This window comes from Platichthys flesus, chromosome 8, assembly GCF_949316205.1.
Source record: "Platichthys flesus chromosome 8, fPlaFle2.1, whole genome shotgun sequence".
In the NCBI taxonomy this organism is placed as follows: Eukaryota; Metazoa; Chordata; class Actinopteri; order Pleuronectiformes; family Pleuronectidae; genus Platichthys; species Platichthys flesus.
Window position 1 is genome coordinate 27468207 of NC_084952.1, and position 18881 is coordinate 27487087.

The 18881-nt window shown below is 43.6% G+C and overlaps 1 long non-coding RNA gene across 1 annotated transcript; it reads left to right on the plus strand.

The window, feature by feature from the left end:
- Positions 1–302: 302 nt before the first annotated feature.
- LOC133958574 (uncharacterized) lies at positions 303–3129 on the plus strand. The gene is made up of 7 exons (XR_009921704.1): positions 303–340; positions 492–614; positions 1519–1640; positions 1926–1961; positions 2131–2198; positions 2685–2728; positions 2995–3129. It is a non-coding gene; the product is annotated as an uncharacterized LOC133958574 (long non-coding RNA).
- The last annotated feature ends 15752 nt before the right edge of the window (positions 3130–18881 follow it).

The following is an 18881-nucleotide window of genomic DNA, read 5'->3' on the forward strand; positions in this document are numbered from 1 at the left end:
TACACTCTGTCAGTACTTGAGAAAGCCTATTATTATAATTGTTAATAAATTGAGTGCCCTTATACAACAGTATGGCATAATACAGCTACATATTCCATGACATGTGCAGAAGACATGAATGGTGTCAATATTTAATCATGACCTAAGATAACTCTTTTTCAAACAGTGATTGTTAAAAGAGAGAGGGCCAACCCATTAACTCCAGTGGACCCAGAGGGGCCGAGGGAACTGGCTGAATCCCCTCTTCATCCAGAAGCAACGAAGGAGGAGGGAGAGGAAGGGGAGGAAGGGGAGGAAGGGGAGGAGGAAGAGACATTCAACCTCTTGTTGACACCTTGTGGTAAGAAGAAGTTTATGTTTATGTTTATGTTTATGTTTACAAGTCTTATCTTACTAACATCCAAGTTAGTTTCAATAAACATCCTGGAATACATTCAGTATGTATTTACTTTGTCATTTATGTTTTTTCTCTTTTGCCAACTGTACATTAGACCCTGCACCTACAGCTCCTGCCACAGCCCCATCCACCTCGCATTCACCTCCTGGACCAAGTTCCCCACCCTCATCTCCCCCGCTCTCCAACTCAAAAGAGAGCTGTCCACCAAAACATCCCGGTAAGACCCTGCAAATCAACCATTTACGTAAAGTATGTTTACCCAATAAGTTTCATTTAATATTTGGACTTTCACCACAGTTCAAACAAGGTTCATACTATCGTGTCTTCCCCGCAGTAGAGTCTTGTTGAAGTCGATGTTTGAAGAGAGGAGACGCAGAGCCAGTACTTACAAGTATAATGTTTATTACACAAGAGTATTACAGGTCAGGACTAGTTTCTAGAAAACTCGGAGATAACACACAGGCCGAATAGTGAAAATCCGCCTTGACTCTGCAAGGTAAGGTGTTTTATAGGGGAGTTTTTTACCACAAACCTAGAGATTTATTGACGTCACACAACCGGGCCTTCTGCCTAAATTTGGGAATGTGTCATACCTTAAGATTTAAGGACCCACTGAAAACCCTCTCTCCTCTTATTATTCCATAGGCAGTTCAAGGATAGTTCAGACAAAGAGAAACACACTGAACACATCTGGAGATGATACTTAAAGGTTTGAACTTAAGATTCAAGGCGCCTTTAGATATTAACATGTCATTATGATCTATACTATATATATATGCTATAGAAACTCAGAAGTTGAATATGAACTTACCATTTATGGTTTGTAACTGTGCTATGGATATCTATTAGCTTAAGGAATACACTACAATACAATTTTGAGTTCATCATAAGGATGATCATGATAAATCTGATTCCTGTTTTAGAGACAATTTAGTCCATGACACCACAAGACACTTGGACACAATGTGTAACACTGTCCTTTTTCATAAAGGCTGTTCTTACTAGCATATAATGGTAATTTGTCACCCTTTAATGTGACAAATTACCATTATATAGCTTTTTATATAACCTTATAACCTTACCTTATACAACTTTTTTCTCTTTTGCCAACTGTACATTAGACCCTGCACCTATAGCTCCTGCCACAGCCCCATCCATTTCCTATTCACCGCCTGGACCAAGATCCCCAACCTCATCTCCCAGCTCTCCAAATGCAAAGAGAGCTGTCCAGCAAAACATCCACGTAAGACCCTGCAAATAAGTATTAGGGGCCAGAAAAAATTGCTACATTTTCAGTTTTCAACAACAGATCCCATTGGTTTTGATGAGAAGAATTTGAACTTAAACTTAGAGGAGCATAGACTTTGAAAGTATGATATTTCACGTGCCAAATGGATACAGAATCTACTTCCCTATTTCTGTGCCTGGCAGATAAATTTAGGTATTAATAAGTGAAACCTTGAAAAGATTTCCAGAAACATTCTTTTATGTGTTGGATCTCAAACATTTTCTTCCACTAACTCCCTAGGGACCCGCAAAGGTGGAAAAAAGGTCAACCCAAAAAGTAAGATTTAAACACTATTCCATGTTCCAGAATTTAATTTCACATCTTTAACAGAGTTAAGCAAATTCTTTATCAAGTTAGATCTAAATATGACATTTAGAGTTGTGGCTAACTAATTATATTTATATTCCTCTGACTAGGAAATTAATTGTCTCTTTTAATTTTTCAGACTGCAATTACCACGACTCAATGGGAAGTTACCCATATTCTAAAATCTGCACGGAAAGAGTTTGAGATGTAAGTTGAGTATTGCACATTTGCACTGAATTAAAATATTTTATGGTACACTATTATGTATATTTTACAATTAATGTTTTACAATTATGTTTCGAGGGAAATTTTTAAATTGTTAACATAATGTGTAAATTAATGTGTTAATGTGTGCATTCCTGGATCAGACATGATATGTGTTTGTTAATCTGGTTAGAAAACATCTTATGCAGTAGGGGATGCTGACTTAAAAGATAGTTTGATTTGGATTTCAACAGTATACATGCAGATAAGAATGCCCTGTGAGCAAATTATCCAGGTGAATTCTTACTCACCACTAGTTTTGTGAAATACATAAAACATTCAGTTTACACAGATTACTAAGATGGTACTTTATATTTGACATCTGACTGACCTTTGCAGGAAGATCCTTTCAGGGCTTCTACTGTCAATTTTTTTTTTCATCGTTAATGATTTAAATTTGTATTCTTTATGACCACTAATTGTTTTCAGGGGGTAAAGGAGGTGAATGTGAGGTGGCTGCCATGCCCCAAATGGTATGTATAATGCTTCATATCTGATGCCACATCGTGATGCACCATCACAAGTTCTGAATTTTTATTTTACTCCATAGAAGGTAGCTCTGTTATGATGTTGGATTCAAGTCAATCTAAATCTATTTACAATAACTATTTAACTATTTACAATACAATACCACACCCCCATTGGTTCTCTGTTTACATGTTCCTGTGCATTTATATGCCCATAGTGATTAAAGATCCATTTACACTAAACATATTTTCTCTTTCCCTTTTTGTTGTAGCAATTTGAGGTGGAAAGATTCCTGGGTCCCTAAAACAGAGCTGGAATAATCCGGACAGAGGAGGATGCAGCTTATATTTCTGCTTGTTTGACGTGTAATTTGTTATTTTAGATGTTATTGTATATTGTGTTAAGGTTACATTTACTGTGTCTTGTTCTATTTTACTGTTTTTAAATAAAATGTTATTTAAAAACTGTGTTTTGTGACTTAAAATGGGTTAAACATCTGCACCTCACAGAAGGCAATTGTATCGCAACTCCCATCTCCAGCACAGCATGTTCTTGTATGGAAAAGGCCTACCAAGCTATTTAATAGAGGTCATGCTACAGTCATTTTCAACAATATGTGTGCAACATTGACTTTTTCCTCATATTACTAATTGAACTATTACACACTTTAATCTTGGCCATATATGACCTCTCTGTCAGCCGAGGGATGGTTGGTCATATCAAGTTAATATAAAAAAAATACATATGAACTCTGCAACATGGTGATTCAGCAGGGTGACAGCCACAGGAAGAACCTGTTCCTGAACCTGCTGGTCTGGGAACGGAGGACCCTGTAGCGCCACCCAGAGGTGAGGAGGGCAACAGTCTGAAACTGAGGTGTGAGAAATTGGTTTGATAATGAACAAAGGTGTCTAAGTTGGTCCAAAAGTGAAACATATGATTGTGTATAAAGCAAATACACATATTTTGACCATATCTGGCCATTAAATACCACTTAAACCGATTTGATCCAGCTTGGACCTCAATGGGGTCTGAGAATGTACACCCCAGAGTTTGGAGCAAGATGACAAAGATGAAATGTAAACTTTGTTGTAGAACAAAAGCAAAGACATCATTGTAAAGGTCTTGGCCTCTGTAGTAACATTATGTCAGTGGGAAAATTGTGGATGGCTCCTGCTCCTAAGGGGTGAGCTTTGAACCTTGCATCTGAGTCAGATTTGATGGCTTACAGGATGGAAACTAAATATGCAACAGACATGGTATGAACTGTTTTGGAAAGGTCTTGAACTCCCCTAACATAGCCCAATGCCAAACTATGGGGGGCGCCACTGAGTAGGGCCAAAACCTTGAAAAAACGAGATTTTACCGTTTTATTAGTAAGAAAAACTATATCTGACCTAAGGTGTTTTTCTTAGACCAAAATACCATAAAGAAGCATGCAAGGTCCCATGTCACAATCTCACAAAATAGTGAAAATACATCAGAACTACAAAAGGTGAAGAAAAATATTAACAGGGGGTAAAAAATGTAGAAACCTCAGAGAGAGCCACATGTGAGGGATCCCTCTCCCAGGATGGACAGAAGTGCAACTGATGCCGCTTTATCAGATCTGACAATTAAAAACACTTAAAGTAAACTTAACTATTTAACCCTAAACCTAAGGCAGTATTTAGGATTGCTAAGGGTCAACAACGTCCTCCTCTGGAATCTGCTGTCCACTGTCAAGACCCTATATAGGAAAATATAAGGAAATACATGGTAATTTGCATTTAGTTCAATGTGTATGATCCACAGACAAATGCATTTCTCATAAATGTTTAAACAATATTCAACTAATCACAGTATCTATGATTACTGTCCCATGTTAAAATGTCATTAATCACCTGCATGTCAATGTCCTCCTCCTCATCAGGCTCTTCCCCCCAAACAAGGTCCAGCATTGACCCTTGAAGCCCTGCCTTTATTAGCTCCAAGTACTTTTGCCTCACTAAGGCAAGTTGAGAACGCTGCTGAAACAATTTGCACTTGAGCTCTCCCTGGAGACCTTGAAGGCTTTCTTTGGATAGACTCCTGTGGCTACCTTAATTATGAAGACAAAAAAAAAATTATGATTAATTTTTGATATGGTGCATAAACAGAGACAACTCCTAACAATTTTTGATCAATGCTTACCCTCTAGGCACCATGGATTGCGGTTTGTGGATCGCGCACCGGGGGTCGCGGTGTTGGATCCAGTGTGGCGGATTCTGAATCATGTGGGCTGATCATGGTGCTGATGGCGGACCCTGTGTCGCGTTGGCATTGGGCACGGGCGGTGGACCAGGACCACGGTGGTGACTTGTGATGGGTCCTGGTGGGCGGCGGTGGACGGTGACTGAGGACTGGAGTGGCGTCTGGTCTGGATGGTGGATCGTGGACTAGATGGTTGCTGAGCATGGACTGTGCTTGCAGCGGAACTGCTTGGCATGTCATGTTGGGGTTGTCCTTCGGGATGTCTACCCTCATCAAATGCTGCTAGAGACTTTGATTATTGATGATGTTCTCCTGCACGTGGCATCTATTGCACTTCTGTCCGTCCTGGGAGAGGGATCCCTCACATGTGGCTCTCTCTGAGGTTTCTACATATTTTTACCCTGTTAAAAGTTTTTTTTTGTAGTTTTTCCTTACTCTTGCTGAGGGTTAAGGACAGAGGATGTCACACCCTGTTAAAGCCCTATGAGATGAATTGTAATTTATGAATATGGGCTATACAAATAAAATTTGATTGATTGATTGATTGATATGCTAGTGAAAAGACCACTCAAGTCATGCTCCCTTTTCTTGAGTTGGTCCCAATGCTGCCTTACTTCGGTAGCAAGGATTTTGAAAGGAGAATGACGCAACGTCCTGCGCACGGCTCTTGTTACGGACGTAGAGCGAGGAATTTACGGGGCGAGGAAAATTAAAAGGCATTTTGTCCTGATTAAATACACTTCTTGTGTGTCCTTCTTCTACCGATGCCTTGCACTATATGAAAAGATAGTAATGTAACGGGGGCAATTTACAAAGTGTTCCGGTTTGACGGCAAGGAGCGACAAAAGCACCCATAGCAACCCTCTTAGATACGACAGAAACTCTTCGGAATAACTAACAAACAAACCACCTTAGAAGTTCACTGAATGAAAATATTGAAACTGAAACACACATATCTCAAATATCTTCAAAACACATTTTTATTAAGAAACATTACTTAAACATAGCGTTTTCCAAAAAAGAATACAGCAATCTCCGCCAGGTTGCTTTATCAGAGCAACGCAGAGCGAGAGCACGGCAGAGGTCTGCGCAGGCGCACTGGTCGTTTGGAGCATTTCGTCAGATCTGTACGGATATTTTTACATTGCGTCTTTAGTAAGATATCTTACGAACCGTTTCGTGAGACCATGTTGTGCAGTGAGCACTTCAGGACAGAGGACTTTGACAGGACGGGGCAGACTGTCCGGCTTAAAGATGGTGTTGTGCCAACCATTTTCAACTTTCCAGCTCATCTTCAAAGGGTATGTGTATCAGTGACCAACTGGCTCGAGGGGACCAAATTGCCGTTTCTGGTATGGACAGACCATAAGAACCTGGAGTACCTCCGTTCTGCTAAAAGACTGAACTCCCGCCAGGCTCGATGGGCACTCTTCCTGACCCGCTTCAACTTTTCCCCCTCCTATTGACCGGGGTCCCGCAACGTCAAGCCCGACGCCCTGTCCCGTCGGTTCTTGGAAGAGGAGGGGGACAGGACCGACCCAGACACTATCCTGCCTTCTTCCCGTCTGGTGGCCACACTCACATGGGAGATAGAGGAGAGGGTCAGGGCCGCCGCCCAAGACCAGGCTGGACCCAGTGCTTGACCGTCTGTTCGTCCCACCGGACCTCTGGTCCGAGGTCCTACAATGGGCCCACAGCACTCAACTTACCTGTCATCCAGGGATCCAACGGACCAAGGACGTCATGCAGCACTGGTTCTGGTGGACGTCACTGGATGAGGACATTCAGGGTTTCATCAATGCCTGTCCCACCTGCAACCAGCACAAGCCGGCTCACCATGCCCCTGCCGGTCTTCTACATCCTCTGCCTGTGCCTCATCATCCTTGGTCGCACATTTCTTTGGACTTTGTCACCGGTCTACCACCATACAGCGGCAACACTACTATCCTGACGGTGGTAGATCGGTTCAGCAAGATGGCACATTTCGTGCCCCTGCCCAAACTTCCCTCTGCCAAGGAGACGGCTAAACTAATCCTTCTCCACGTCATCCGTCTCCATGGCATCCCGGTGGATGTGGTCTCTGATCGGGGTCCCCAGTTCGCCTCAGTGTTCTGGAGGGAGTTCTGCTCGCTCCTGGGAGCCACCGTCAGCCTGTCCTCAGGGTACCACCCCTAGTCCAACGGCCAGACCGAATGCAAGAATCAGGAGATGGAAACTGCACTCCGCTGCATGACATCTCAAGACCCTACTTCCTGGTCCGAACAACTTCTATGGGTAGAATATGCCCACAACACTTTGACCAGCTCCGCCACCGGTCTCTCCCCCTTTGAGTGCACATATGGGTTCCAGCCACCACTTTTTCCTGCACTTGAGAAAGAAGCATCCTGCCCCTCTGTCCAGAGCTTCATCCGCCGTTGTCGCAGGACTTGGACCCGAGCCAGGGCAGCTCTACTCCGGGCCGCTGACCGCTACACCGCGGCATCCAATCGCCACCGCTCCAAGGCCCCGGACTACCAGCCGGGTCAGAAGGTTTGGCTCTCCACCCGTGACATTCCCCTCCGGGTGGAATCCAAGAAACTGGCTCCTCGCTTCATTGGCCCGTTCCGAGATCCAGGAGATCGTCAACCCGGTGGCAGTGAGGCTCAAACTCCCTAGATCCATGCGGGTTCATCCCACGTTTCATGTTTACAAGGTCAAACCGGTCCGAGAAAGCGCCCTGGTCCCTGCCGCCTCCACCGCCTCCTCGCCTCATCGATGGAGGTCCCTCCTACACTGTCCGTCGCATCCTGCAGTCTCGCCGGCGTGGGAGGGGATTCCAGTACTTGGTGGACTGGGAGGGTTACGGTCCTGAAGAAAGGTCCTGGGTCCCCGGGAGGAACATCGTGAACCACACCCTCATCAGGGACTTCCATCAACGCAACCTCACCCAGATGTCCCGAACCAGGCCACCTCCCAGACCACATCCTCCGACGGAGTCCCCGAACGACAGCGACGAGGACGGGGCAGGGCCCCCCTACTCTGAGGAGGACGACCTGTCTCTGCTCCACTCTGCCAGCCAGCCACACCTCCTCATCAGGCCAACTCTTCACACCTGTGTCAGCCCTGGCTGTTTTAATCCTGCTCCTGTCTCTGCTTCAGTGCCAGATCTTGTGCGTTATGCCTGACTTCCAGCGTATTTTCCCCGGACTGTTCACCTGTTGCCGACCTCGTCAACCCTTGACCTGCCTACCTCGTCTCTGCCCTGGACATTACCTCAGCCTTCTGCCTTCGACCACGAGTTTCGCCTTTTTCCTCCTGGTTACGCTCCTGCTCGGCTCTGTGGCTCCACAGCCCCCCACTGGACCTGTCTACCAGGTCCAGTGCCTGTGCTGCTTTTGGGTCCTCACCATATCCGTGACAAGTAGCAGTAGGCATAAATTAGCACAGGGTAATATTCAGATTAGTAACTGTTTAGTCAGGGACACATAGTTAGATAGTTAGAATGGACCGTAAAATGGTCAGGGAAATTGAAGACTTCCTGAGGCATAATGCCTATCCTTTAGGTTTATCCTCCAAAGAGCGGTATACCATAAAGAGGAGATGAAAATTACATCTTCAAACTTATCTTAACTCATATCATCACAGATCGCATTGACTTTAAAACCCCCTTTCAAAATAAGAGTCACCACCAACAACCCGCTTAGAACAGGAAATACAACTCAACCCTCAACAATAACGTCATTAAATAAAATAGCTTACAATTATACTACCGATATTATTTCAGTATAGAAATATTAGGCACCTTTTAGGCATGTATATCACAAAACAGGCAGAACAAGAGATATATTTAATCGCTCAAAAAAAGTTATGATGGTGTGAATTGTTTGCTTCTAAATCTATGCTTTATTGAAGAAAATTGCTCACTTGTATACTTCTGCTTTTAAGTTTGTATTTATGGATGACTATTTAATTTCTACGAAGATTTTGCACATCTCAATACTTGTGTGTATGTATGTTTTGGCTGTTCTGTGTACTGGGTTTACCAATTAGATTTTCCTTTATCGTTTTAATAAAATGTAAAACTGTTAGAAACAAACCTTTTTTATTCAAGGGGAGGGGGGGGCCATCATAAAGGAGTTATGCTTAGGGCACCAAAATAGCTAGCTGCGGCACTGTATCATAAATGTTATGGGCTCAATATCAATGTTTCCACTTTTCTTTCAGCTCAACTATAATGTCTGTGAGAAGCTTGGCATTAAGAGAAGTCTCTGCTCTACCTACCACCCCCAGACCAACGGCTTGGTGGAAAAAATGAATGGAACTATTCAGAGGTATGGTATATGTCAGTTTATGACTTTTTTCACATTGCAATCTTAATGTCTCAATGTTGTGTGTATGACCTAACAGGACCTTGACCAAATTGGTGGGGGAAAAACCAAACACCTGGGATGGCCACCTCTAAGCAACCCTTTTTGCTTTAAGGACGAAAGAAGCAATTGACCACCAGATACTCCCCCTTTTTCCTCATGTTTGGACGTGAGGCAAATGGAGACCTCCATGCTCTGCCCCTTCACGATCGTGAAATTGGAGGGGAAAAATGCGGATCTAGTCACGCCGAAAAGTAAAGTCATTCATAAAGTCAACATTGACCAATTAAGCCCATATATTGAGCCTACGCCATGCATCCCCCACAAATGGATGACCGAATCCACAATGTCCCTCTCACCCTCATCTCAAGTCGCCTCAACCTCAGCTCCAGCACCCTCAGTTCCAGCCCCGTCCCCCTCATCTCCAGTCGCCTCACCCTCATCTCCAGCCCCCTCATCTCCAGTGGCCTCATCTCCAGCCCCATCATCTCCAGCCCTGTCACCCTCATGTCCAGTCACCTCTACCTCATCTCCAGCCGCCTCACCGTCACCCCCATCTGCAACAGTGTGTGTCCCTTCAGACATTTTGGAAACAGGTAATAGCTAATTATGACTTAAGTTATTTTGCTAATATTTATTGCAAGTAATATGTCAACTTTTTTCTACATAGTGGTACACAACATTTGGGCTGGGAAAAAGCCGGAGGTGTTGCGGAGCAAAGCAGGCCCTTACAAACTGTTTACACGGAACCTCCAGGAACACCTTCGTCCAGATGCACTTGTGGAAAGTGAAGTAAGCAAAGTTTTCAGCATTTGGATTTTTTATTTAGAAGTGGGTTCAAATTTGATTCCATTTGATTCCACCTAACGATTGCGCTGAGTAATTTCTCAGAGGCAGGCATAGGCAGGGGATATCTACTTGACTCCTTCCAAATGACGGACATTTTGAGAGGTAAAAATAAAGGACTGAGGAAGGTAAGTGATAAATGTGACTACACTGCATATGAGGGAGGATCTTTTTAATCATGCTCCTTCACTTGTAGGCCTTTTTTGTCTTGGTCATATGATTTATTTATTCTGCATCTTAATATTAGAGCAAATTGCTCCTGAGAAAACCGGTTTGATTTTCTCTGTTCTATATTGCATGAATGCAGATAGATCCCCTGGATTATGATGTCCTGATTGGAGCTGTCTGCGAGCACCATCACTGGACACTAACTGTAAGGGGCTTTGGCTATAATCACAATATACAGCTCCTGTTGTTAGAATAATTCCTTGTTGATTTCGAATTTGTCCAGGTGATGTATCCTAAAAAGTATGGAGGACCATACATGACATAAGTTAAAAATAAATAAATAAATAAATGTATAAATAAATACAGAAATAAATAAATAAATGAATAAATAAAAATGGAAATAAATAAATAAATACAGAAATAAATAAATAAATATGTTAATACCAAGAGAAATGTCAAAATAAATGTCTTACATATATTTGCACATTTATTTATTCCCTGATACATTTCCTTTTCATTTGCAGTGTCCTTATGCTAATGAGAAAGGCGGGCCTAACCGCAGTCTCATGCAGGATTGGTCACAGGAGTGTAATGATCCAGCCCTACTACTTCTGCCTCTCAATGCTGGTGTCCAGTGGCTGTTTGCAGCGTTGAGCCAGTTCACACTTAAAATGAACTAGTTCAAGTTCAGAGGGTTAGTTAAGGTTATTTTTTTATTGGGATGATTTAGGTGTCAGTAGTCCTGACAGTGAGCATTACGTCTCGTGTTGTAATGAGCACAAGGAGCGAGCCGAGAGGAGGAGGAGGAAACAGAAACTCCAGCTCGTGACAAACCACCTGCAGCCTGTGCTCTGATCATGAAGCCGCTGATCTCTGAGCAGATGTGACCAGAGAAGCTCTGTGTTTTCACTGTTTCCACTGTTCTACAAAGTCACTAACTGTCTGTTTCACGGTGAAGAGCTCAAGTCTCAGTCACTACCCGTGTCTCTGAGCGATTGTGTCACGGAGCGCAGGGGCTGTGTGTGTGTGTGTAGCTCAGTTGACCAATCCTGCTCGAGACTGAGGTTAGGCCCGCCTTTCTCATTAGCATAAGGACACTGAAATCGAAAAATAAAAGTTGGAATAAATGTGGAAATAAATAAATAAATGTGGAAATAAATGCAGAATAAATCAATGTCTTAAACTTATTTCCACATTTATTTATTTATTTCCACATTTATTCCAACTTTTATTTTTCGATTTCAGTGTCCTTATGCTAATGAGAAAGGCGAGACTAACCTCAGTCTCGAGCAGGATTGGTCAACTGAGCTACACACACACACACACACACACACAGCCCCTGCGCTCCGTCACACACTCGCTCAGAGACACGGGCAGTGACTGAGACTTGAGCTCTTCACCGTGAAACAGCCAGTTAGTGACTCTGTGGAACAGTGGAAACAGTGAAAACACAGAGTTTCTCTGGTCACATCTGCTCAGAGATCAGCGGCTTCATGATCAGAGAAGAAGCTGCAGGTGGTTTGTATCGAGCTGGAGTTTCTGTTTCCTCCTCCTCCTCTCGGCTCGCTCATTGTGCTCAGTACAACACGAGACGTGACGCTTACAGTCAGGACTACTGACAGCTAAATCATCCCAATAAAAAATAACCTTAACTAACCCTCTGAACTTGAACTAGTTCATTTTAAGTGTGAACTGGCTCAACGCTGCAAACAGCTACTGGACACCAGTCAGCATTGAGAGGCAGACGTAGGGCTGGATCATTACACTCTTGTGACCAATCCTGCATGAGACTGCGGATAGGCCCGCCTTTCTCATTAGCATAAGGACACTGCAAATGAAAAGGAAATGTATCAGGGAATAAATAAATGTGCAAATATATGTAAGACATTTATTTTGACATTTCTATTGGTATTAACATATTTATTTATGTATTTCTGTATTTATTTATTTATTTCCATTTTTATTTATTTATTTATATCTGTATTTATTTATACATTTATTTATTTATTTATTTTTACTTATGTCATTTATGGTCCTCCATAAAAAAGAGGCAGTCCGTTTATGTTGATCCATTTGGGGCTAGCGAGGAAGAATTAAAAAAATGCACTGCAGTAACCAGGTAAGGGGGGCCCTGGTTTGGAGGGTGTTCATAGAATTTTGAACGTGCTATTAATTATTCCTATGCTGCACAGGGCTTTCAGCGGGGCCACAACTGCTCACGCTGGTCCAGTCAAACAGTACCACACGCTCGACAAGTTGATGCAACCTCATGTGGTGTTATTGTGTGTAAAGTAAGTGAAGGTGCTTGATCAGTATGTTCAGAAATAAATGGTTGGACCATTTACGCATCCCTGTGTTTTCCACTTGTTTCTTGTTCCAGTTAGCAGACATGATTCTTAATGAAGAGGACATGGAGGACGTTTTTGACAAGTCTTCCATTTTAAGGATGAGGACGCAGATAGGCAAACGGCTGATCAAAGAAACAGGTTTGTCCCTTATTTGTTTTTATTAGCTATTGTAAAACGTGAGCTATACATTAGGAAAAAAATAACATAACTTTGTTTCATGAACAGATGATTTGACCAACCTATGCCGAGCGTGTGGTTCATATGACACAGATGTGCAATGGGTAAGGCAGATTTTAAGCACTTTCAGTTGATGCACGTCTTAGTTATGGTACTGCCATACAGATTCTTTTCTCTACTTCCAGATTGCTTGCACACCTTGTGATCAATGGTTCCACAGAAGCTGTGTTGGGCAACCACCTGTGGAGGCACCTTTTTATTGCCCATTGTGTATTTAAACCTGTTTATTAGTATTTATTTTTAACCTGCTCCTTGCTTTTAAGGTAGCTTGATTGATTGATAAAATGTCAGACATGTTTACCCTCATCAATGCTGCCGAAAACTTTAATGTTGATGATGTTCTCCTACACTTGACATCTATTGCACTTCTGTCCGTCCTGGGAGACGGATCCTCACGTGTCTCTGAGGTTTCTACATATTTTTACCCTGTTAAAAGGGTTTTTAGTAGTTTTTCCTTACTCTTGTTGAGGGTTAAGGACAGAGGATGTCACATCATGTTAAAGCCCCATGAGACAAATTGTGATTTGTGAATATGGGCTATACAAATAAAATGTGATTCATTGATGAAAGTGAAGATGAGTGCGCAGATGTCTGTGTTGCATTTAGACACTCAATAAAAGACCTTACCCCAAACCATGATACTAGTATTTTTTTCCGACTACAAGGTCTTACGAGCCTCTCATTACTCGTGTTTGTATACTTGCTTCATACCAACCATGATATCAACGAGCACATGAAACGCAGACTTATAATAAGCACGCAAACTCTTTTGTGGCTTCTGCTTTGTATGAGTGCAGGATACAGCCGTTTTTCATGATGTCGTGCGTGTGCTAAGCACACGGGCGCAGCGGTGTCCAAATGTGTGACGTGTGACCGATAACTCTGAGTTTACGGTTACATTTTGACTGTCACAAGTTAACCTGGGCGTGTTCCCTGAAACAATAACGCATGTTAAGTTGTGCACAGGCTTCACAGTGATAAAAGCATACAGGTGAATCTATTTATCACTCTGATCAGTGGTACAGTGGACAGTGCCATTGTCACTACGTTTATTTTTATGTGGACCACAGCAGATCGATTCCCGTGGTGGAATTTTTTCACATTTATATTTAGCCTCGTCCCACATGTCATGTTGACAACGCATTTGACACACTTCGGACAGATCATCTGTTGATTTCACACAGATAAACAACACTTGCATTACAGAAGCTACGAAAAACCAACACACCCGTTCTGTGATGAGCGGTTGGGTTGTTTTCATTCTCCGATGGCAGAACCTTATCATCGACAACAACGAGAACATCTTTTAAAACCCCGTCCGCTGACTTTAACCAGCAGCCACAGGAGGACACGTGAAGCTCCACACGTCCATTAGAAGCGCGTTCACCAACTTAACTCATGAAAACACCCCTCGAGCCTCCGCCTTGTTGATGTGAGGGATGTTTACATGTAGCACTGGTTTGGTGTGTGCGCGTTGTAATGATCACCAGCGACAAACAAAAGCATTTCGAGTGGAGCTGGTGACGCGTGTGTGTTCTTCAATGCTCCCTGTGTCTCCTATGAAGAGGAGCGTCAGATTTGTAAAGCCTGGTATAACGTTTATAGCGTTTATTCTGTGTTCGGACTATCACCAGATGACATGGGCGTTACCTTAAAGCACATCTGGTGATATGAAGCTAGCGTAAGTTCATTCAGGAAGACTTAACCTGCAGACGATCAGCTGATCAGGGGTGTTCCTATACATAGGAACGCCCAATGGAGGACTTAGCCTGCCTAGTGATCAGCTGATCGGGGGTGTGCCTTATCATCCAATCAGGTCGGGCGCGGGCTCTGTCAGCCAGTCATCTAGCAGCTGCCTAACTTTAAAAGTCCCTTTCCTCTCTTCCTCAGCCTGCCATCATTCAGCGTCTCACGAAACCCCTCCTCCACCCCATTCTCCTACCGGCTCGAAGGACATTCACCTCATCCGGACCCCGACCTCAACGGATTACGCCAACGGATCAAGGATCATTGCAGCGCCCAATCATGGTGGCAGCTGATCACGGACAAAGAATATTCAAAACTGCCTATCAATATACGATTACTAGTGGCATTCATTGCACTTCTGTCCATCCTGGAAGAGGGATCCCTTGCATGCGTCTCTTCCTGAGGTTTCTACTTTTTTCCTGTCAAGGTTTTTGTAGTTTTTCCTTACCCTTGTGAGGGTTGAGGGCAGAGGATGCCACACTAGCAAGTTCAATAGGACTACGAGCATAAGATTTGCCTTCCAAACTTACATTAGACGTTAAACCACCACCAGTGTCTAGACCCCGGGGGGTATTCCTGTTCGATGTTCTGCTACACCCCCTTCTAAATCCTGATGACATCTCACAGGGGTCTAAAATGACAAAGATTGTTTAACATTCACATTTCTGTGCGTGTAAAAAGTAAATAAATAAAATCTGTTAATTGGAAATCAAGTCTCTCCTGATTGAAATACAGTTGACAAAGCAAAGAACGAGACATTTATCTAACGCGCAATGTTTATTTCAGCGACTCGGTGGCGTAGTGAGATCGTCATCAGGCTAGAAGCTTATAGTGTTTCACACAGGCGCTTTGTGAAAATGACAAATCTGCCACCGGCTCTTAAAAAACAGCCTCAACATCTGGAATGTCGCCAGAAGCCATGCCCGCAAGTTAAACTGGAAGACCGGCAACACGGATGAGGCGTCTAGCCTTTATATATATCTATGTGGCCCACATCCAGAGAGGAAAGTAGTGCTCGTATTCAGCCTGAGGGAAGATTATGAATCAAAGTGAGGGTTCCTCAATAAGAGAAACAAAAAAAATACATTTAAAATGATCAAAGCTTGCTTTCAGTACAATTTATTTCATATTCCCTGGTTTATTGCAAATGATCTAGAAGATGATTGTTGCAGTTAATGTGAAGGACTACTATATTTTTATGAAATCAGACAAATCTGAAGAGTGACTGTAACGAAGAGGACTTCGTTCCCTGGAGCTTGAGATGAGGTTTGGGGAATATTGCACCATGCGCTTTGACCGGGTACATGCACTTTAATAATTGCACATGCGTTTGTAAGCGGTTGCACTTTATTAGATTTGCAGAGTTTGCACATGGCATATGTGCACACTTAAAAACAGTTAATCTTTATCGATTGGTGATACATTTATTGTCCTTTTTAAATCTGAGCTGGTAGGTTCTGTGATGGCCAAATGGTTCCACCTGCAAAAGAGGGACATTAGAGTTAATGTGCATTTGTGGTAACTGAACGCTAAGATGAGATGTGACTAATATCATATGTTGTGCAATAGTGTGTGTTAGTATATTGGGAAGGGTAAAGTGTGTGTTTGTGTGTGTAATGGTACTCACCAATCTCTTTTGTCTCCAGGGTGTTCGGGCAAAAGGCCTCCCCAGGAAACAAGCACCATATTTATAGTTCCTGGAGCATCCAAGTGGTGATTAGTGTAGGTGTGGGAAGATTAGTGTATGTGATTATTGTAAAGTGCTGGAATTGGGGATGAGGGGGTGTTTGTAAATAAATGTGTGTGGGGGTGTGTATATGGGAGAATGGTGGGTATGATGATAAAAGAAAAGTGTTGTCAAAAGGAGAGCATGTCAGCATGGGGAATGGTTTCTCCCTCCTTAACTAGGCACCCTATATAAGGAGCCATTTTGTTATCAGTGGGGAGAGTGTTTTCCCGTGTGGTTGCTGCATGAGTTGGAGGACGTGTGCCATGTTGCCTGAGAGACCACAATAAACCCTTCTGTGACACGCAACTATCCTGCCTTGGTCTTCTTTTGCTGTACGGTCCAGCCGTAAGTGTGGTCGTCCTAACAAGTGGTGTCAGAAGTGGGATCCACGTTACAGCAAAAGATGCCATTGCAAGGAAAGAAAAGTGGCCAAGCGGAGCATGTGCTCCAGACATCAGGACGGGCGCAAAGACAGAAGAAAAGCTTGATGAACTAGCTGGTCTGGTGAAGTCACTCATTCAAGCACAAACAGAGCGGGACCAGCAAACAGAGACAGAGTCCTCCTGTCAAGAACAGAGATGGAGATGCACGCAGCATCAAGTCTCCCAAATGCAGCAGCAAGTGGCTATGATGACCAAAGAACAGAGCTGGACACGAGGGATGGAATCCACCCTCCACAACGAGGTGATGATGACAATGGTCGTGACAACCATGATGGGGATTCTGATGACCCAGATGAGAGGATGAGCCCGACAAGTTGGGATTTCACACAACGGAGGGATCCCAAACTGCTGCCATTTGCTCCAGATGATGACATTGAGCATTTCCTAACCACTTTTGAGAGAATGGCCCGAGTATGTCGCTGGCCTAAAGATGGATGGGCAGTGCGGCTGGTTCCGTTACTGACTGGCAAAGCATGCAGTGCTTATTTTCTGATGGACCTGAAAGACTCAGAACAATATGAAATAGTTAAAGCAGCAATTTTGGCAAAATATGAAATTACATCTGATACCTACCGTAGACGATTCCACTCTCTCAAGATTGAGCCTGGTGAAACTCCACGAGAGCTGTATGTGCGTCTGAAAGACCTCTTCTGCAAATGGGTCAAGCGAGAGAAATCCACAGTTAAAGAACTGTCAGAGACTATTATTCTTTAACAGTTCCTGAGGATGGTCCCCCCCAGAGCTGGAGATCTGGATCAGAGAGCACGGCCCTGGGACTGCAGCCAGGAGAGGAAGCCGAGCTACCACCTTCGGCTGGGAGAACCAGGCCCATTCAGGTAGGTCCTCTGGGGGTGAACAGTCAGCCATGGGGTAGAGGGTTTTCAAATGATAGGCAGTTTACTCCCCAGGCCACAAGCCATGCTAAAAAACCTCCCCCTCGAACCCCTAAACAAGAGGTTAGATGTTACCACTGTAATGGTTTAGGTCACACAAAACCATTTTGCCCAGCTTTGAGCCACCCTAGACCATCTCTTCTTTGTTCCGCTCCAAGACCAGCCACAGGGGGTACAGTAAGGGATGCAGGCCGTACAGCCCCAGTGTTGATCAATGGACAGTGTGAGATAGCACTACTTGACTCAGCAAGCTTTCAGACAGTAGTTTTGTCCAGTTTGATCCCCAGAGAAAAATGGAGTCAAGATAAATCACGGATAAGCTGTATTCATGGAGATGAACATGTTTATCCTACAGCTGAAGTTTATCCGACTGTGGGGGGGCAGACTTTCCTGTTGACTGTGGCATTAGCTCCAACATTGCCATATACAGTGATTCTAGGCAATGATGTACCCACACTCTATGCCCTTATGACCCAGCAAATATGTAAACCTGATGGGAGCAGAGATGAAGGTCAAAGTTCAGTAGCCGATTTCAGTGAGCCACTGACTAATCCAGTCACATTGCCTGTAAAACCATGTAATGTCACCACCAGAGCACAGAGTGCAGGGGGCGTCCTCAGAGAGCTACCGTTCTTTGGGGTTGACTGGAAAGCAGGGCCAGTTAAACCAAAAAAATCAACAGCCCAAAGAAGACAGGAGAAGCTAAAGGGTTCGTTTAGACAAGGAGCACAAAGCTCTCCTACACCCCCTGGACTGCTTGATTTTGAGTTTCCCCCAGATCTGAGCTCGCTACAAAAACAAGATGCTACATTGAAGCAGTGGTTTGGGAAGGTGACAGAGGTGGAGGGGGTTCAGCAAAATAACCCAAGCTGTTTACATGATGCCACCTACATAGTAAAAGAGGGCCTTCTCTATCAGAAAACAGAAAAAACTGAGACTTTAGCACTGCCACAGTTCAGACAGAGAGTTATGGAGTCGGGTCATTCAATTCCATGGGCAGGTCACATGGCTTCCCAGAAAATTCTCAACAGGATTGGAAGCCGCTTTGTTTGGCCAGGGATGTACACTCAAGTATCTCAGTTCTGTGCTTCTTGTGAAATCTGCCAACTAACCTCTGCTAAAGGAGTGACACGTGCCCAATTACAGTCTTTGCCCATTATTGACACACCT